The sequence below is a fragment of the Cyprinus carpio genome, chromosome B3, assembly GCF_018340385.1.
Source record: "Cyprinus carpio isolate SPL01 chromosome B3, ASM1834038v1, whole genome shotgun sequence".
Lineage (NCBI taxonomy): Eukaryota > Metazoa > Chordata > Actinopteri > Cypriniformes > Cyprinidae > Cyprinus > Cyprinus carpio.
This window is the reverse complement of record NC_056599.1, coordinates 21,968,120-21,990,229: the sequence shown is the minus strand read 5'-3', so window position 1 is coordinate 21,990,229 and position 22,110 is coordinate 21,968,120. Positions and strand designations below refer to the sequence as shown.

The 22,110-nt window shown below is 37.5% G+C and overlaps 1 long non-coding RNA gene and 2 pseudogenes across 1 annotated transcript; 2 read left to right on the top strand and 1 right to left on the bottom strand.

The window, feature by feature from the left end:
• LOC122136792 overlaps positions 1-1,830 on the bottom strand; it is a 9,603-nt pseudogene extending 7,773 nt beyond the window's left edge.
• A 5,433-nt stretch (positions 1,831-7,263) lies between these two features.
• LOC122136791 lies at positions 7,264-11,044 on the top strand (annotated as a pseudogene).
• A 4,667-nt stretch (positions 11,045-15,711) lies between these two features.
• Positions 15,712-22,013, top strand: LOC122136535. The gene is made up of 4 exons (XR_006154204.1): positions 15,712-16,138; positions 20,180-20,352; positions 21,206-21,470; positions 21,968-22,013. It is a non-coding gene; the product is annotated as an uncharacterized LOC122136535 (long non-coding RNA).
• Positions 22,014-22,110: the final 97 nt, after the last annotated feature.

Here is a 22,110-nt window from a genome sequence, read left to right as displayed (position 1 = left end):
ATCCCAGGGTCCCACGGCCGTGCTGGGCCGCCCCGCTTCCTCCCTGGCCTTCTGTGGTCTCCAGGCGAAGGTCTTTTGTCACTCGGTGCGTGCCCGTTTTTGCGGGTTAGTTGTCCGTCCCCCTGGGCCCCCCCTGTTTCCCGCTCCCACCCCCCCCCTCCGGCCAAAGAGGAGATGGTAAATTTCTGGAAAAAAACAAAAAACAAACCAAAAAAAAACTGGATGGGCCAGTTAAGAGTCCAATAAAATTTATCAAAAGTGTTGCTTAAATAAAATGTAGAAATTTCAAAAGTTTTTTTTTAAATAAATGCTGATCTTTTGAACATTCTGTTCATTTAATGAATCCTGAATTTTTTTTCACTGTTTCCGTAAAAATAGCACAATGCATGTGACCCTGACTCGGTGTTATGGCGGCCTGAAAAATAATCTTTGTATCAAAGGAAATAAATAAAAAAACATTTATTTAATTGTAGAGCTTCACAAAATTCTTGCTTATACCTTTTTTTTAATCAATAATGCAAAAAAAAAAAAAGTTTTAAAAAACTGGACCCACAAACTTTTAAATGTGTGAATATAAGGGAGTCATAATCTGCAGAAACTTGCAGACAATTCTATACTGTTTTCGCAGAATTTCTTGCTTCGACATTCCCATGTTAAGCCTGCTTATGAGGACAAGAGATACTTGCACCTATGTATGCTAGAACACAAGGCCAATTTGTGTCTGCTTTATACCTCCTTCAGCTTTGCCACCTCCCGATTTCGTTGTTTCTCAAATTCCATCATCCTACCTCACATTCCTTTTCTGCACCAACTTTTCAAACCACCTGCCCACTCTTTTGCGTTACCTCTTTGCTCTACTCCAGACATTTTACACAGCGCTTCGTCCTCGGTACCACAACCCTTTTTCTCCTCGTCTGGTGTGTGTAGTGTGTGTCCACTTGTCTCTCTCTATTTGCCTGTGGCTGTGTGTTAGTACCATGGAGCAATTTTGAAGGTGGACAGGGCCAGAGAAGGGAGGCGGGGGAAGGGAGAGGAGACGGACGTGGCAATCTGTAGACCTGGGGGGCACACAACAACAACACACAGAGAGAGACTGGGAGGACAAGGGAGGGGCGAGACGACAAACTAAGGAAATAAGGACAAGTGCTCAGGAACCAAACGATGACATAGGAGTGATGGAGAGACTGTGGGCCTATGAATTATTTGTAATTGATGCTTTAACTCAATGTCTCTGCCGGATTTTGGCATCACAGCAGCGTATCGAGTAATAACACTTGCTCCTTTACCACATATACATGCCACTCTCATACATGTCCACACATTTGTTTGAGCTTTGATGTTAATTTGTCCGGCATGTTGCTATGGTGACCTCTCGTCCCCATCCCCCCAGCAGAGAGAGGAGAGGGTGACAAGAGATGAACTACAAGACACTGAAAAAAATTTGCCCTGGATAGGAGCGTACTCGCACACACCATCACAAATAAGAAACACACATCAACGTCACATGTGTGCAACACTTGCACACTAAATATTAAACCACTTTTTATTAGGATCCCTTCTTATGTGCTTTCACTGTCCTAACTATTTCAAAAAAGGTAACCCCACACAAGAGAGATGCTCTTCATCTTCCATTGTGTTTCTGTTTAAAGCCTCTGTCTGTTTTCCGTGTCATGTCTTTTTTCGTGCAGCCTCTGACACGAGTTACAAAGAGGGAGACATATGGTACGGTGGGAGGAAGAGAGCGGAGGGTTTTCTCAACCGGAAATAAATAAAGCTGCTGGCACCCTCCTCTCTCCTCCTTACTCCGGACTCCTCTGTCCTCTCTTTCATCGTGCCCTCCGTGTCCCCTCCTTGTTTTTTTTTTCTACAAGGATACATCCATTGGCCTCGCTTATGGTCTTCCTATTTCATTCTGTCTTTCTGTTTCAGGTTCCTTGCGCTATCATGGTATGTACTGCACGGAAACTCCTTGTGATGTTTTGTGCAGTGACATGTCTGTTGACCTGCTGGTGCTAGTCCACATTAAAGAGCTGGACCTCCCCAAAAATGAACATTCTGTCATTCATTTACTCAAAAAAAAGACCTTATGTGATGTCTGAAACACAAAGGATGATGTTTCAGCAGAATGCCTACAAGCCTGCTCTTATAATTACCGGACTTCGGTGTGAATGTGTGCCGAGGGGCGTTACGGCACATTAAACCCACGCCTCCCCCCCCACCACCCCTATAAACATAGTCCACCTGTGTTCAAACCCTGAGCTCAGAAGAAAGAATGTCATACAGATCTGTAAAGGACGTAAGAGTAAGTTAACCAATGACAAAATTTGCATTTTTTAGATGAAACCTCCTTTTAATATTGTGTAGTTCTACTCTGACCCCATAAGTAATCTCTGTGTAATTGAATATACTTTCTCATTTGACAAGTCTTTTGCATAATATTTATGCCCAATTTAAAGCAGGGACAAAATGGCCAGTGGTTCTCAGCCTTTTTGTCCCATTCAAGGCACACATTTTTGTCCAAAAACAGGTTTTTGTCCCACTTTTGTCCTTTTCAAAGGCCCCCCTGTCTAAGCTGGATAATATGTATCTTTGGTATGTCTTTTTAGTAGTAAAAATAAACATGTTTTAGTGGGGTTTTTCGTAGCATGTTTAATTGAGTAAGATGTTTGTTAATATAACCTAACTTTTAATAGACAAGAAGTAATATAACAACTCATTGGGGCCACCGTTTTGAAAGTTTGCTTGATGCCCCCATGGGTCCTGGCCCTCTGGTTGAAAACCATTACCCTTAGAGAGACTCGCATGCAAAAAAGCAAAACACAGCAAGTACACAATAATGAGCTACATGATTCTCTCGATTACAAAAATGGAACCAGACGCCTTTGATCCTTCTTATTACTTCAAACATGCCGAGCAAGAGAGCCTATATTTATTAAGCCTCATATTGCCTAAGTTGAACCTTTCATATTAACTAGAACCAAAATGGTCATGCGTGTAAGTAGTGGTGGCTGAGGTCTCCTGTATCAGACCTCCAAGTCTCTCTCTCTCTCTCTGTTTTTCTCTCGTATTTAAAACGGGTCACAGGCTCTTTGGTTTTAAAGTTAATCCAAGAAATATGCAAATATAGCATTGGGATTGTCACAAGTGCAGTGGAGGGTAAACATGCTGTATACACTCTGATGTGTGTGTGTGTGTGTAGGAGAAGAGAGGCCCTCACACGCAAGTCTGAGAGCATCTCCTCATGTTTGCATTTAATCGTGACTAGCGAGCATGGAACATTACAGAGAACAGAGTAATGTGTGCGTTCTCTTTCAGGTAGATGGCAGTCTCTTGTTTTAAAATGTAAGAATATATAATGGTCTGTTCACACTGAAAGAGCTTTTCAGCACAGCACAGCTTCTATATCCTATATATATGACAAAAAGGTTCTTCTATGGCATTGTGAAGCTACCTTTTAAAAATATACTAAAATTATAGTTAATACGTATGCTCACCAAGGCGGCATTTATTTGATTTACAAATACAGTAAAACAGCAACATTATAAAAAAAAAAAACAGGTTTGACCGTCACAGGATAAATGAATAAAATAACACCGAAATCGAAAAATATAATAATGAATTTTGAGCATCATTACTCCAGTGTTCAGTGTCACATGATCTTTCCGAAATCATTTTAACTATGAATGATCTGGTGCTCAACAAAAATTGATTGTTGATGTGGTGGTGTTGGAATGAATGTACTTGAGATTATGTTAATATGCACGTTTTGTTTTGTCTTATATGTTCATTAAAGTATTTGGTTTTTTAGTAAAATTACAGTATGTAAGATTTTCGTGGCATATGTTATACCAAAGTTCCAAGGATTTGTAAATCCAGAGAAACTTCCAGTTTTAAATAATGCCCTCGTCCCCTTGTCATTGTCTCCTATCAATTTCCGAAACTATGGCACCACACGGCACACAAAATGCTGCGGTACAGTTAACTAAATCCATTATGGCTGTCACAAATAAAAATGAAAATTAAATGAAAGTGTTGACCGCAGCATTTAATTTAGATCTGCTCAATGTTTTATGCATTTTTACAGTGTTGCGCATTATAACCAATCACACACAAGTCTGTTGAGCTTATGAATGCAATGGCCAATCAGATGCAATTTGTAAATTTGATAGTATTGTGGAAACTGGCGATCATCCATTTTTAATCACTCTTTGGACTGATGTGAAGTAGCTTGAAAATATATATAACTAGGATTCAGACAGAGCAACAGTTGTTAGTCTGAGATGCATTTGAATATTTTTATGATAAATCAAAGTGGTTTATTTATGTCAGGCATACACGTTTTAATGATTTCATAGGAACACATTTGAATTAAGTTAACTTTGAAAGACTTCTCATGACATTCGTGTTGATCACAGCAGTGCAGGGGGGGCCGCTGGCCATCAGAGCAGGTGCATGATCTGAAGCTGGTCTCAAAGCTCCGTTACGTTAGCCATTTTTGGAAGTCCTTATTCTACAAAAAAACGAACCTGCCTGCTTTGTGATACTTTAGAAGAAACAGTTTTTATGTCTCCTCTTTTTTTCAGTCTGTTTTTTTTTTTGCCTCCACCCTCTCTCTCTCACTTCATCTCCCCTTTTCCTGGCATTAAGTCCAGACCTGACACTGACACTGACTCTGTGTGTCATCCCTCCTCTCTCTCTTTCCCTCTCTCCCTCATTGCTTCAAGGACCAGAGTGCCTGCAGATGCATTTTCTCTGTAGACACTACCCCTCCCTCGCCTCCTCTCTTTCGCCCTGTCTAACTCTCTCAGCTTCTTTCTCTCGCTTTCCCTCTCTCCCATGCTCTCTCTCCTCTCTCTTGAACACAGTCTAAACATTAACAAAGCAAGACGAACAGACGGAAGGAGAGAGGGATGAACAGAAAGTGATAGAGACACTGAGCAAGTGTGGACCACTTTTACAATTCATCATCTACCAGGTGAGTCTCTGACTTCACAGCGACTGAGACCTTAATACAGATTCATGACTCTTTTATTGGAAAATTACTGGTTAATCTGTGGAAAGGTTATGGAAGACTTGACCTTTGACATTTTTCTGTTTGTTTTAGGCTTGAAAACATAATGTTGTGTTAACCCACCAAAGGCAGCATTTAAATAATTCAATTGTCTTTGCTTGAGACTCATACAAAAGTCCATATTTAATAACTGAACTAGTTCATTCAGTTAGTGCAAAACCTTTCCAACCCCCATTTTTTACGTCTATATACATGGCCGCATGATTTATTATATTAGTAATTATTAATTTACGATTATACTTCTGATAAATTCATTGTATATTTTATTATATACATAAGTCAGCATGTATTGTATATAAAAGAAGCCTTTGTATATGGATTGCATAATTTTTTAACTGTTCATTTCCTGGGTATATGTAGCTCTGATAATGTTTATTATATTATTATTTATATATTATTGTTAGTATATGTATTGTAATAATAATAGATATTACATTTTATTTATTGTACATATACACTAATAAATACAGCTGTAATAAAAAATTTTTGCACCTGCTCTGTGTTGTTCCGCTACACGTCACTTCTCTATATTTTGTTTCTACCTTCTGTTCCAGATTATTCTTTGCCTATTGAGGGGCCATGGTTTTACTCTCAAAACCAATGCAAAATTATTATTATACAAGCACTTTATATTTTATGGCTGGATCTATAGTATTCATGACGAGAGGCCTCCTTCCATGTAATGTTAGTAGTCTGACGTAGAACTGTCAGTGGAACGCGATGAGATATTTTTTTCTAACTCTTCAACAGTATTTAATTTATTTAGCTGAACACTGCTTATATAAATTATGTGCAGGTGCTGGCTTTTTTGAAACTTAAAATACACTTGCATTTTGGTTGTATGGCGATCATGCCTCCATGTTCACACTGAGCTGCATTTGTTGTGTAGTCGGAGTTTGTAGTCGAAAACGTGGATTGTGTGCCATTGTGTGCGTGATATCTATAATTATCTCACTTTGTGTTTTGTTGGACGTGAGGTGTCTCTCTGTTGTTTTCGTAGCATGGTATGTGTGGGTGTGTGTGTGTGTGTGGTGTTGTTAACATTATTAGTGGACAGTATACTGCTCCAGTCATGCGTGTGGTGTGTACAACGATATTAGACTAGAAGTTATGTACTTTCTTAATTACTCGCTGTATGTGTGTGTGTGTGGTGTAATGAACTTGTGTGTGGTGTGGGTGTCTGTGGGGGGGGGGGTGTAATGTATGTAGATTGTGTACGTGGGAACGAGAGATACATAGATAGATAAAGAGAGTTTTAGATGCAATAGTAAACATACTTTAAAGACATTCGATGGGTCCATTCATGCTCCACTTCTAGTTTGATGTGACCATTTTAATTACAGTTGTGATAAGTAAATTTTTTTAAGTGTAACAAAATTGCATTTGTGTCGTCTCAAGAAAAATACTACATTTTAATAAATGCTGGTTGTAGCTATTCCTTCAGAAACGGTAACAGGGTGGATTTTTTTAACAACCACTTTTAAAGTCAGATGTTTACTATAGAAAATCGGGACTTGATTAGTGTTTTAGATATACATGCAAAAAACATAATATAAATGGATAACAGTAAATTGGACTTTAACTTGTCATTGGAAAGTTAACTTCTGAAAGACGACAATGATGGCAATATGACAAATATGGAATAAGTTGATTTATTTTAAAAATTGGATAATTTGATAATAACAGGGTGGCACAAAACTAAAATCTAGGTTTTACTAAAATGTCTGCATATAGTTGTTAGTATTCTATAGCAGGGGAGATGTTGGAAACAAAGACTGAAGAATCAGGCCAAAAATTTATCATATAGCAAAATTAAACCACAATTTATAAAAAAAAAAAAATGATGAATAAAGAATGTTGCCTGATGTGTTTCCTTTTAAGTGAAATTATTTATAATTTATTAATTAATTAAATGGTAATTCTCTGTTAGAACACATTAACATAATCACTAATCACAGCCATTGGAATTCAAAACGAAATTGTTGGACTCCACATAGGCCTAAAGAATGAAAATACACCGTTTACTCTGCACATTAATAACTGAATTTATTGTATTTGATTTTTTTCCGATGACCTTTTTCACTGTTTTATCTCTTCTGTCCTTCATTCAGGGTTGGAGTGGCCTGGGTGATAGAAGGAGAGGGTCACTGTTTTCTCATACAGGTGACCATTTGATGTTTGACAATCGGATCATGCTGGAACTTACAAAACAGCTCCAACTGACTGGGCCCAACACACACTGGTACCACCCGGCCGACACCATCCCTCCCCAACCAGGAACAGGTACGTTGATGTTCTGAGTGATTATCTTATCTTGTATGTATTAGTAAAAGCACCTCTGTGTGTGAAGTACGCTGTACGTCTGCTTGTGTTTGTGAAGTCCAGCTTTTGGGTGAACCAGCAATTCTGTACTTGACTGAGAAACAAACAGAGGGTGCCCAACAGCTACACCATCAGCACCACGCATGTACACCCACCCCACACACAACACGGCAGTCTCTGGCCTTTGACCTCCTCTGTTTCATTACAGGAGGCGGAACTAAAGTGAGCAGCCAACATTAGACACAGAATTAGATGCCCATAATACAGTTGCTGCTTATTCACACGTACGCAAATAAGGTCAAACTGTCCAACACAAGATGCTGCAGTGCACTAGAACTACTCAGTCTTCAAAGAGACAGTTCTCTTTATGTAATAACACACATTTGCACACTGAAATGCAGCACTCTTACAAGACTCTCTGAAGTTGAATTTTTTTCTCTCTCAGATGGTTGTGTGGAAGATCTGAATGTGCAGGATGGCCGAGCAGGGAAGGAGTGGTGCAGGGAGAGAGGGATGAGGTGGACGAGTCGCAGCTACACCTGCAGCTAAAGAGGAAGCTGCAGAGGAACCGCACCAGCGTCACCCAGGAGCAGATAGATGCCCTGGAGAAAGGTGTGACTCAAAGCGCTGTGGCTCGCGCGTGAGCGTTTTCTATGCAAAATAATCTCAGTCCTAGAGACGAAGCATTTGTGTGGGATTGTTTTTTTGCGTTTGGGAAAGATGGATCTTTTTCATGTTCTGCCACATTCCTTTTCTTATATTTTTGCACAATTTTTTTTTTTTCTGTGTGGAACACAAAAGAAGATATTTTGAAAAATGTCTGTGTTTTTTTTTTTTTTTCTCCACAACATTGAAAGTCATGGGGTTTCAAAATGTTCTACAGTAGAATGTCACGCTGGTTTGGAACTACATGACAACATTCTCATTTTTTTGGTTAAACTGTCCCTTCAAAAAAAAAAAAAAAGTGCAGTTTTGCTTGTATTTAAAGTTTGGTCGTTCTGTTAAAATGTGTTTTTTCCAGAGTTTTGAAAGGACTCATTACCCAGATGTCTTTGCTAGAGAGAGACTTGGCTGCAAAGTTGATTCTTCCAGAGGCCAGAATTCAGGTGATACTGGCTTTGTGAAATAGTTTAATGATCCTCTTTGAGGTTTTTATGGTGTTAATGCTGAAGTGCCTTTAAACAATAAGACACTGTCCATCATGCAACTGACCATATTGGGTGATGACAGGTATGGTTCTCCAATCGGAGAGCTTAAGTGGAGAAGGGAGGAAAAGCTGAGAAACCAGAAGGAGATCAGGGGGCACCAGTTCCTGTTCTCAAACACATACTCCCCTGAACACGTCCTTTACCTCCCCTGTAATCACTCCCATCACAGATTAGCAACAGCTCAGGTACGAATCGTTTTTATGACTTACTTCACAATATTAGAACAAGTACAGCTTTGCTAAACAACTGACCGATAGATTTCTCCACTATTTTTTTCTTTTTTTTATTATTTATTGATTGGTGTTTTTTTGTTTTGTTCTGTTTGTTATGTTTTTTTTTTTTATTTTTTTAAAATCATATATTAATTTATAGTTCTGTATTGCCATGATTGGTACTTACAATATTACCAAAGCATCCATAAATGCTAAAGCAGTGATAAGTTGTAGTAGTAGTTAGTAGTAGTAGTAGTAGTAATTGTTTGTTGTTAATGTTACTATCCCTCTTGTGTTCTCTCATATAAGGCTCAATGCACAGTCGGAGTGATTCGTCTCTCCTCAGGCTACAGCTCTCTGTCTGTCTTCTCCAGTATGCAGTAAATCATGATGACTTTTCCCTTGCTGTATACCATATTGATCTTGATAGGCAAGATGTCTAACCAAATAGACATGTAATTCTACATCAGTACTGGATAGTGTACTCAGTCATTTTAGTTTTGACTTATAATAGTGACACCTAGTGGCGCGCAAACGCAAACGTTTGATGTTGCAAATGCCTACCAACATTATTTAAAATAACTTTTTCTGAGTACCACTTAAGAATTTCATACAGGTTTTAAACGCCGCGAGAGGGAAAAAGAATTAATACTAATCATAGGCCTATTTAATTTAGGGGAGAAATATCCGTTTAAAGCTCTAGTCACGCACGAGCGGGTTGTGTAACGCTACAGGTTCTGTTTACAAATCTCACAAACTAAAGACCGTTCGAATTTAGAATCCCCCACAGATTTACTCTCTCTGAATTAGTGAAGGCGAGTTATTGGTTACACAAAACGATGATAACTGTTTGGGGGGAAACTGTTTTAAAGTACAGTCGGCTACTATGCAAAATAAACGATTTATTCTATCGAAGACAATATTTGTTTTTAATGTCTTAATTAAAAAAGAATGTCCTCTCAAACATAGCAGCATCTGCCTTTTTGTTTCTTTAAAGCATGCAAAACAAAGTGCTTTCTACAACAGTAAATAATGCAGACAAACAATTCTAGTTGACGCACCTATTACGCAACTGAAAGGTAAAACCCTGGATCCGCCTGACATTCAAAATAATTTAAAATAGCTTAAAAGCGCCCTCTAGTGTTTCTTGTGGAATTACACGCAGCCTGCTGTAGTTTCTAAAAATAATCACTCGCACGTATACAGCAGGTTTACAGTTCAACCAGGTCCGATTTAGTCCATAAATCCGCTCCCTTTAGTCAAACAAATATATCTTCTTTATATTTAATGACCTCATGCACTCTTTTAAATTACAGCAACACACCCAGTTTGCTGCTCTGATAGGACAGTGGCACATTGAGCTAAAAACATCATAAAAACCACAGACTACACTTATGAGGGGTGTTTCTCGCATAATAAGCTGTCAAATGGTTTTATTACTGAATCTGTTGATACTCTAAATGAAGTGAGATTAATCTTTTATCTTTATTTGCTCTTCTCTCCTCTAGTCTTTGCCCTCCCAGTCCACTCCAACTTACTCCTGCATGTTACCTCCTTCTCCTTCTGCCCTCCCCCCTCTTTCCCGTAAATTTGACTCCTCATCTTACACCTCTCCCCACCTCCCACCCCCACCCACGGCCAGCGCAAACACAGGTAAGTGACGTTTTGTAACATATACTCCACCCTCACAGCCCAAATGAATACTCTAATCCACAGGCCAAACCACTGCATGAGCAAACAGTGTGTGAATATGGTTTAGCCACTTTGTGGTTTTCCTTCTGTGTTACAAATAAGTCATTAGAGCTGGCCACGAGTGAAGAGCGCACTGATAAGGCCTTGTGTTTCTTTCAGGATTCTTTCCAGGTGTTTCCGCAGCAGGACAGACTGCAGTTCAAGGCAGCGATCAGGAGCTGGGTCAGTACTGGACGAGACTGCAGTAAAAAAACACCTTATCATTATCAGACAAAACCAGCAGAGCTTCAATCAGCAACTTTGAGCAAATTATTTAACAAATCGTGTGTCAGGAAACCCTGCTTATTTAGATTATGTACACATCAGGGAAGCAGTCTATGTAAGCCATAATCCTGTGGAAAAAAAAATGGTGGACCTCACTGACCTGCACAGATGGAAGAGAAAATGGACTCCAGCCTTTTTGAGCTGCATAGTTATATAGGCCTACTCAGCACCATGCCAGACAATAGCTAGTCTGGCTAACATTCTCAGCTACTGGAGTTAAGTGCACATCTAAAAAAATTACAAAAACACCTTGCCTCATGTTGATGCAATGAACAATGTTGTTTAATAGATGTGCCGCTAACAATCAATGTGATAAACTGCATGTGACCAAAAATGAGGATGTATTAAAACTGCCTCTGTAGTTTGCTGTTCAAAAGTTTGGGTATTGTAAGATATTTTTAATGTTTTCTTTATGCTTACCAAGGGTGCATTTATTGATTAAAAATACAGTAAATGCTGAAATATTTGTACAATTTAAAATAACTTATAATATTATTTAAATATTTATATTTTAAAGTATATTAATAAGATTTATTTCTGTGATGGCAAAGCTGAATTTTCAGCATCATTACTCCAGTCTTCAGTGTCACATGACGATTCTAATATGATGATTTACTGCTCAATAAACATTTCTTATTATCAATATAAAAAACAATTTCGCTGCTTAATATTTTTGTTATAACCCTAACTGTGAAATTTGTTTTTTTCCAGGATTCTTTGATAAACAGAAAGTTTAAAAGAAAAGCATTTATTTGAAATAAAAATATTTTGTAATGTTATAAATGTCTATACTGTCACCTTTGATCAATTTAATGCGTCCTTGCCAAATAAAAGTATATTATTATTATTTAAATCTTACTAAACCCAAACTTTCGATAGGTGATGATGATGGTATTGAAAATGATAGATTTTGAGAAGTTCTGTTATGAGTCTATCAGTTACCAGCCCATCATAATATTGCACAGACTTGGAGAAACCAATGACAATCAAGCTATTACCCACAAGCTAAGCAGTGACAATCAATCAATCAAGTGCACAAAGTAGCTCAAAAGAATCAAAACTGAATATAAATTGCTGTTGCCAATGACAATCAAAATGCATTATTGCAAAAGGCTGCAAAGACAATCAAACATACTGACCATGTGTAATATACTGAAGTTAAGTTAAAGATTTATTACTGTACATTGTTAAATGGACATTACTGTGATTTGATTCTTGCTTTATTTCATCACTCTGTAACATTCATAGGTTTTTCCCCGTCAGATCCCATGAACTCACTGTAGATTTGTATGTTTGAATGTGTGTGAATATGAAAGAGAGAGACAGCAGCAATAGAGAGAGAGTGATAACATTTTAACATGTATTTATCATTAGAATTGTGAACATTTTAGTGTAAACCCTTTTGTGGAATTACTAAACATTGAAATAAAAATATTACATTGATTTTACACAACATGCATGTGTGTTTGTGTGTTTTCAGTCTTCATCATGCAAAGTATTTGTATTCATTCTTTCTTCTATGATTTTCTTTTTTTCTTTTTTTTTTTCCCCTCATCTTTATCTTTTTCTCTAGAGTAACTGTGAATTGGTTTCAATAGCGGCCGTTTGGGTTGTGTTTACTTATTGCTGTCACTGATCAGTAGCATTTCCTGCCTGTGTGCTGGTGGATTTCCTGTTTTTGTTACTTACATCACCACACCCATTGAAAATAATGTTCTGACAAAGTATTCTCACAGGGACTCAGACAGCATAGGGGTTATGAATAAGGTTTGATGTCATAAGATATTTTCATCTCACATACCAGAACAAAAATCTAGAAAATACTGCCACATGGTTATATATTTTGTATACAATAACCAAAGATATATTCAAATAAAACTTGGTTTAACAGAATTTTCTTATGGCACTCACAATGCAATTCCGGAAACTGGAACGGATACAGATACGGATACTTAGAGGTCTGGCTCTGCCCATATCTGAGATTTATCCTCCAAATTTCTGGTGCACTACACTTGATGAGTTTAATTAAGGCCGATGTTAACGGGCTGTAGAGACCAGGAGGGCAAAGCACGCAAATTTCTTAATTTGTGCAGAGGTCACTATAATAGTCACGTCTCTTCTATTCCCATAAGGCCTTGAGTCCCCAATCAGAGCATATTTTATCTAGTCTGTGTGAACATGGGGTCTCCTCCCCTCAATATCATGGCTCCATCTCTACCCCTCCCTCTATCTGTTCATCTCTTGCCCTCTGCACACAGTCGTGGCCTGTGGTTCTCACATCCTCTGTTTCTCATGCAAACATCCCTGGAACAGCTGAATGTGACAAATACACATTCTGATGCATTTTACTTTTGTTTAAATATTAAAAGGATGTTTCTGTTTGAGTACAAGTTAAGCTCAGATGACAGCATTTGTGGCATAATGTTGATTACCGCAAAAATACATTATATATATGTGTGTGTGTGTGTGTGTGTGTGTGTGTGTGTGTGTGTGTGTGTAAAATACTACTTTTTAAAGCACTTACAAAGAAGGTGAATGGAAGTCAATATGTAAATGTAAAAATACTTACTGTTTCAGAAGTATAGCCTAAAGACATAAACAATAAGTTAAAACAATTTTATAGTGTGAAAAAGAGCTTGCTTAACATTTCTGTGCAAAATTATATCCAATTTTACAACATTGTCACCATGAAATGTAACTCTGTAAACCCTAAACCTCAAAAATTACTGTTAAATTATGATTTAAACAACATATAGCTAAAATTTTAACAGAAAAATTAAGATAAATTTACATTAATAACATTATATAATAAATATAAAAATAGATATACAATGACAAGCTTCACATTTTTGCTTTTAAATCCCCCCAAAACTGGCCCCATTTACTTCCATTGTAAGTGCCTTACCCCAATGTTGATTTTTTTTTAAAGAAAACAAAGGTCCAAATGATTTTTGTGTTAATCAGCATTATGCCACGCATGAATGCTGCTGATTCAGAATCCGGAATATTCCTCCAGCAACTCACCTCATTTGACAGATCCTTTTCTAATCCAAAATGATTAAAATATTGAGCATATATGCCAGGTTGGCCTGATAAACAAAAGTAAAGTTATTCAGGTATAATTCTAGCACACAGCTTAGGTCACTGGGGTTCTTTTACTATATAGCAATATAGCATAGAAAATAAACAATAAGAACAATTCAGATAGGCTACATTTAATTTTCCTTAATGAACACAACATCTTTCTTTTTTTTCTCATAGAGGGGTAGCCATTTTGAACTCTGCACCACATTTAGAGTCCACCAAACTCTGTGTGTGTGTGTCTCTGAGAGTTCTTTGCTGGTTTCCTGTCACAGAGGAAGTGCCTCACCCAGCTGTGTTGCTCCCTATTGGCTCACGATCAGGAGAACAGTGATTTGGGGCTGATAGGGTGGCCGAGCGAGGGATAGATAGAGGGAGTGCGGAGCGAAGAGAGGGACAAGCAGTCAGGACAGGTCAGAGGGTAGGCAGGAAGAAGAGAGTGCACAGCTAAATAAAGACAGTCAAAATGAAGAGAGCAAGTGAAGGAGGGTGCAGACGCGAGAGCATATCATCTCTGCTAAAGAGGAAATAACTCTGAGGTAAGACATCAGAGAGCAGATGAAGCTTCAGAGAAGAAAAACATAGCTGCACGGACAGATATGAATTTTACAAGTAGCTATGAAGAAAAAGCTTGAGAGTTAGTCAACTTTGGATGATGAAGAATGTTGCTGCTGAGAGGCTTTTGTGGTAACTACAGATTTTATTTTAATTTCTGTACTGATATTTTCTGTAATTTCTTAATGATGAACAACACTGTGACCTTTTAAAAATGTTGTAGACTTTCAACGGTACTTAACCCAGAATATTTGCAAACTGATATACTCCTTAATCTCTCATTACTTTTCTCATAAATCTCAATTTCCTCTTGCTCTTATTTGGTCTTTTCAGCTTGAATCATTCTCAGCACTTTTATTTTTTATTTTTTTGCTAATGATGAACTTTTTTTTTTTCAATGCTCATCCAAACTTTCTCAACAACTGATTTCATAACATGTTAGCATGTCTCTGTTTCTCTGTCTGACCGTCCATCTCTGTCTCTCCCAATCCTTGTACCAGTGTCTGAATTACAGATGACGCTGGACGGGGTTTGGGGGGGGCTGAGGGAGGACAAATGCTCCCCAACTTTCCTGTCATCAATACAGACAGAAAAGTACCAGTCACTAAATACTCTCTTTTCTCAGTGGCTGACAATTCTGTTGTTTTTTGTCTGAAAATAAACCCTATTTGGTGAAACACATAACTGAGTGCTTTTATTTTACCTTGTTTTTTTTTTCATTTATTTTAATTTAGAGTGCATTCAATTCATCAAAACAGAAATTTGTCTTTAACACCATGCAGTACACAAGACAGACAGAAGTGAACAGTAAATAAACCCTATTAACAAAAGTAAACATTGCAAATAGGCATATGTATACGTTACAAAATAGCAAAGTAGCATTAAAATTAGGAGTAAAATAGCTCTACACTTAAAAATAAAGGTGCTTGTTATTAGCAGCGATGCCATAGAAGAACCATTTTTGTCAAAGGTTCTTTAAAGAACCATCTCTTTCTTGCCTTTTTTATATCTGAAGAACCTTCTTTCGCCACAAAGAACCTTTCGTGAAACAGAAAGGTTCTTTATGGAACCATTAAGACAAAAAGGTTCTTCTATGTTAATCGTGAAGCACCTTTATTTTTAAGAGTAGCTATTGGCTACTTAAAATTGTCGCGCTGATGAAAATTATAGCCAATGGAACACGTGATTTATTTTATGAAAGTTTTGTTACTGTACCAATTGAACATACTGTAATATTGAACTCTGTCCACTGGGAAAATGGCTTCGTCCTCTGCTTCTCCTCAGTGACATGCGCAGTGCGCGCAGCTAAACTCGGTCATTCCGTAGGACGGACTAATTGACGCGGTAGTAGCGAAACCTGCAGGGAGGGAAGGCGAAGCGCTGTCGGTATCGACAGGGAGTATCTATAACACCGATATGAATCACAGCTTCAGATCTGATTTGATTCGCCGTGAGATCTGACCTATATCTGAACTCTCCAATAGCATCAGACATAAGCGACTCTTAACTCGTCTGAAGTTTGACACATTTCGCGCGTACTGTATCTGTTTTGATTTAAGTATGCTAATCTTGTTTTAATAATCTTGTCTTTGTCGTTGCGTTTGGTTGCGTTCAGTTTTAACCCTCGCGACTCAGCTGACTCCTTCGGACGTCGAGGTGACATTATTTACCAGGTATGAACTTTTGTAAGACAGGTATTTTCTGGTGATGTTTGATTTCATCCAAGACAGTCTGTTGTTATCCTGACAGTCATATTTATGACTGTGAATATTTACTTGAATTCAGGTGTAAATGGTGGCATTGTACAGTGTGTCATAAAAAGAGTATCACGAATTGTTCATGTATGTCAAGAGTGAGGCAGAATTAATGTAAATAATCTTATAAACATGTTTTTCCCTTTTTGTATCTTAGCAATTAGTTTCAATCAGTCATTCATTTATGCGTTCAGTGCTACCAGCTTGATATTTCTCTGACACACAAACAGCCCACATCTCTAACCACATCTATAATGAACTTTGTAGATGTCTATTTTGTCTGTTAGTGACTTTACAATAGACTACTAACCAACCTAGTAGCCTATAGTAATTAACATACAGACAGACCAGACATCTACAGAGTTAGTTACTAGGGTTTAAGTTTTTCCACGTAGAAGGCCACTGCAAAACTGAAAACATACAACAAGGGTTGCGTCTCTACACGTCAGTGTGTGAAAAACAAAAGCAGGGAGCCACAGTCACCTGATGACACTGAGAGAGACTGTTTGACTTTCTGTGCTTGTTTCACTTGACAAGTGAAATGAAAGGACGTTGTTTTTTACTTGTCATGAACATGTAAAACGCTATTCCAGCCTGGTCAGGAGTTTGTAAGTCTAACAGTTTTGCAATGAGCTAAATTCCTCTTCTAATCTAGAGTACGTATGAATGTATTGTGAGTGATAAACATGCCACTACAGCAGAAGCTGGATGACGATGTTTTCTCGCTTCTGCTGTGAAATCCACACTTGCATGTCTAAGCTGGAAACTGGTTAGAATTGTGTTTGTTTAAATATTTTTAGCCTTTTGTGGTATTATGTAAACGTATACTTATAGTCTTTAGACCGCCTATTATTTTGCATTTTAGTACAATTATGGGTATATTTAATAATTCAAGTAATCACATAATATAGTATTTCATTATTCCACACATAAAGTCCAAAAGTAGCGTAGTAGTTTAATATATTAAATAAAAAAAACTCATTTTCTCATTTATGTGTGCAATAAAAACTGGCAGGGTCTAGTCTCATAAAAGTGGGGTAAGGAGGGAAAGCCGGTCAAGGAACAAACACATGAAAACATGTCAAGTGTTCTGAGTTGTGAAACTGCCTTGTTCTGCTAAAGAGAAACACAATTGCATACCCACAGTGGAATTTACAGGCTCTGATGAATCGTAATAACCTGTAAAGAGGAGTGAGTTTATGAGCAGAATGCTCACAGTGAATGAGAAGAATAATGGAATGATAATATGTTCTACAAAAAACTGTCATGGTGCTCTTCTGATGACAGTTCTCTGATATTAGGCTTATATACCACACACACACACACACACACACCCACATAAATGCACTGATATGTACTAATATATATTACCAGGAAGACACAAAGTCTTGTTTTCTTAGAAATGAAACAAAATTGAGAACAGAGATCTGTCAGTGGGCTATAAAATCTTTTCCCTTTCAATTAAGTAATTTTTTCTGAGCCCATTGGCATATATTTGTACTTTTTAAATCATAAACTCACTTCATTTTGGTCAGATTCTCTGTCATTTTTCTTTCCCAGTGTATCTTGATTTAAGAATCGTTGAAGTGTTTGCTAATATAGTTCATTTTTGCTCCATAGACATTTACATTTAGAGAACATATTAAATAAAATATTGATAAATTCTAAGTTTAATTCAGTAATCAGGCATCATATCTGCTAAATGGGGTGCTTCCGTTATGCAATCAAACAGAAAACTGTTATTACTTGTCTTCAGTGATCATTTTTAACGTTAATGCATTTCCACCAAAAGTTATGGAAAACCCTACTTAGAGGGCAGTATATGTTGTTGTCATGTTTGAAATGTTTGTGAAAGGCTATAAATGATGTAGATAAAATAACTGAGGTAAACAGACTGGAACTTCCAGCTCTCATTCTGTGTCTTTGTATGTTTGCGTGAGAAATAGCTCATAAGTAGCCTCTGTGTCTGTAGTTGTACTTTCACTTCCTTCATGTACCCACTATTAATTGCTGAAGTAACTCACTTCTCTTTCGATTGGATGGATTATTGGTTTTATTTTACAAGTGCCCCACTGCCCCTATTATGGGTTATGAAAGGTTCATATTTTGGTTTTGGGAGGCCCCAAAAACAGGTTGACATGCTTACAAGGTCAAAAAACACATTTATTGTCTTATAATATGCAATTATTTTTTACCTTATTTGTTCAAAGACTCTCAAACGATTCGCTCTCTCATTTTTCCAAACCCCTCCTTTGCGTGACACTAAACTGCAGTGATTGGTCGACTGGTCTCATTTTCATTTCATCATGAGCCTGTAATGCCTGATAAAGCACAGTGCTGCTTTGTGTACAGTGTTACCGGGGTATCGGCTATTTTTATCGCTCCAAATGCGGCACCTAGTGGCAAACCCAGCCGGCACATGACCGACCTTCAACGTTGAAATATGGTTCGAATAATGACAGTTGTTTCAATGTTGAAATTTTTTTTTTTTTTTTTTTTTTTTTTTTTTTTACAAGATCTGTATATTGAATCAACTTCAAGCTGGCTGTCTGGTGCAGTCTCAACAACCTGGAGCTGAACACTCTCAAAACAGTGGAGATGATCGTGGACTTCAGGAGGAACCCCACTGCTCTCCCCCCACTCACCATCATGAACAGCACTGTGGCTGCAGTGGAGTCATTCAGGTTCCATTCAGAAGTGGGACAATCACAATGACTCCATTGTTAAAAAAGGCCCCAAACAAAGGTTGTACTTCCTTCGCCAGCTGAGGAAGTTTAACCTGCCACAGGAGCTGCTGAAACAGCCATCCCATCCCTGAGTCTGTCCTGTGTACTTCAATAACTGTCTGGTTTGGTTCAGCTACCAAAATCAGACATCAGAAGACTACAGAGAACGGTTCGGACTGCTGAAATGATTATTGGTGCTCCCCTGCCCACCCTTCAAGAACTGTATACATCCAGAGTGAGGAAAAGGGCTCAGAAAATCACTCTGGATCCCTCACATCCAAGTTACCCCCTTTTTGAACTTTTGCCATCTGGCCAGCGCTTCAGAGCTGCAAATACCAGGACAGTCAGGCACAAGAACAGTTTCAACAGCACATGAACTGTTAAATGTTCCCCACTCATGCAATAAAAATATACAATATCCTTATATTTATTTGTTACCCCTCCATCCTAGTACATCCCTGCATCTCACTCTATTCTATTCCATTATCATATATAGCACAACTGTACATACAATTTATTATAAAAATATACAATATCCTTATTTTTTTTTTATTTTTTTTTTGTCTGTGTGTTGTTGTTGTCTCTGTGTACTGGAACCTTGTCACTAAAACAAATTCCTTGTATGTGCAAGAATACTTGGCAATAAAGCTCTTTCTGATTCTGATTCTGATTCTGATTCTGATTCTGAACTTAATGTCTTTAACAACATTCAAAATAATTTATGCCTTTTAAATTATTATTAAGATCATTATTATTATTTTATTAGCATTTTACAATATTTTGATCATGAAACCTAAAGAATGAATTTGCATTTCCATTCAGACCAACGTCAACATGAAAACAGCTTGGGATTCATTTTAAAAATGACTCGTTTTAATGATTCAGAGTTGACTCTTTCTTTTGAGAGACAATAACATTATACACAGTGCACTTTCAGATTTAAACGTTGCAGGATGTTTTCATTCACCTAGAGCTGTGTTAAACACTGCATGATAGGTCATTTTCAAAAATCCATAATAGGGGCACTTTAATGCACAATTGTTCACTGAACATTACACATACAAAGTGTGCATTGAACGCCAGTTAATCGTTTGTCTTGACAGAGAGTTGAGGCTCCGGTTTAGTTTTTTACTTGTGGAAAGAACATTGGCATTCTTGAGTGGTGTTTTGTATTGTTGCATAATATGAAAGTGTCCTCACATTTTAAAGAGTTTTAGTTCTCTCTCTCTCTTAGCGATGGCAGACGTAGTCAGGCCTGCTTCCCCCTCACCCTCCATCTCCCTCCTGGAGATCAAAGCGGAGGCGCGGTTGGTGCTGAAGTCTTTTCTGCGTCACTCTCTCTCGATTCCTCCCGGTGAGCGCCCTGGAAGGATAGGAGGAGAATACAAGGACCCCAAACAAATACAGGTGACACAGTCATTCAAACTGATACAGAATTAAACACTGTAATGACACAAAATAAAACAACTCATTTTGTAAGAATGACTGAACATCACAGACATAAACAAGACAATTATACAGCAAGCACCAGAGATTATGATAATCTATCTGACCGGTCTCTGAAGTGTATTTTTTGGACTCTTTCATTCCTTTTTGGCTTTGAATTCCTTTTAAATCATTCACGATATATTTTATTTGATTTTAACCTATTTTCGAAAGAATAGTGGAAGCTGGAATAGTGCTAGATGAATTATTTTTTCATCTGTCAGTTATTAATAATTAGTTGAATATATAATATAATATAATATATATTGTTACAATAATATAATATATATTGTTGCTTACCTCACTACTGTGACAGTTTCTCAAGGATCCTTACTACTAACTCTACTACTTTATTCAGTAGTCCTGGGGAACTTTTAGTGGTCAAGTCATCTAATCTTGGACCAAAGCCATTCTATTATCCTTAAATATATAAACATGCAAATTGGGGTAGTTTACCCCGAAAATGAAAATTCTGTCATAAATTATTCTCCCTCGAGTTGTTCTAAACTTACATGAGTTTCTGAACACACAAGAAGATATTTTGAAGAATGACTTTAACCAAAAGATAGCTGGTCCTCATTTACTTCTTTGGAAGTCAGTGGGGACTACATACAAACTCAGGCAGGTTTGGAACAACATGAGGATGTGTAAATGTTGACAGAATTTTAGTTACTGGGTGAACTATCCTTTAAAAGAAAATTTACCTGTTCAAAAAAGTTGAATATTTTTTGTTAACATGGAAATGAGAAAGTATGACCCATCTTTCTCTTTTTAGAGCCTCAACAAAAGACAAAATAAAGAAAGATGCAAATGGGTGGGACTCCTTGGATGAGGAGATCAGTGCCGCAGAGGAAAAGAAACATGGCATTAAAGATTTAATAAAAAGAAGACTGAGATCCCGTTCGTCTATGATCCGCCGTGCTAAGAAAGACGGCAGTTCTGACCCGACTCCAAACAACACCCTGGAGAAGCAGAGTCAGCCGGGCCAGTCTGACAAGCCATCAACAAATGGAACTCACAGTTTCCCCAGAAAAACAGAGGTAAAATCACAAGGACTTTTTTATAATGCAACGCAACAGTGTTTTTTTTTTTTTTTTTTGTCATATAATATTTAAATTGCTCATTTTATGTAGCTTCAGAAAAACTTGCATTGCAAATGAATTTGATAATCAAAACCTTAAAAGTGCATTTTTTAAATGAATGGTAGGCTCCTACACTTTCAGCTTTACACTGACTTGTGCTCATGCTGGTAGTGTGTAACCTCTTAATATAGGCACCAAAATAAATATGCATTGCCTAACATGCAGTGAAACAAGCAAACACTGTTGACTATATCTGTAGAGGCCAAAACTGGCTCTTGTTTCATCTGGTGCATGAACTTCAAAGCTAGTTAAAAACTTTCATGGGTTCAGTTTTACAAATTTACTGACCAGCCAAGTAGCCAAAATGCATTCGTTTTTTTAACTTCTTTCTTAACAGTATGTGCATTAACATTGCTCTTCAGAAAACTACTTCTTAATGAGACATTTTCTTTTAGGGAGAGATATTCACACCATCCTCTGCATCTGAAGAGGAAGGCGACAGGAAATCAGGGGACAAAAATAAGAAAAAGAAGAAAAAACTGAAAATATCTGATATACTCAAAAAAGTGTCATCATTCAAAAAAGAAGAGCCTCGTCC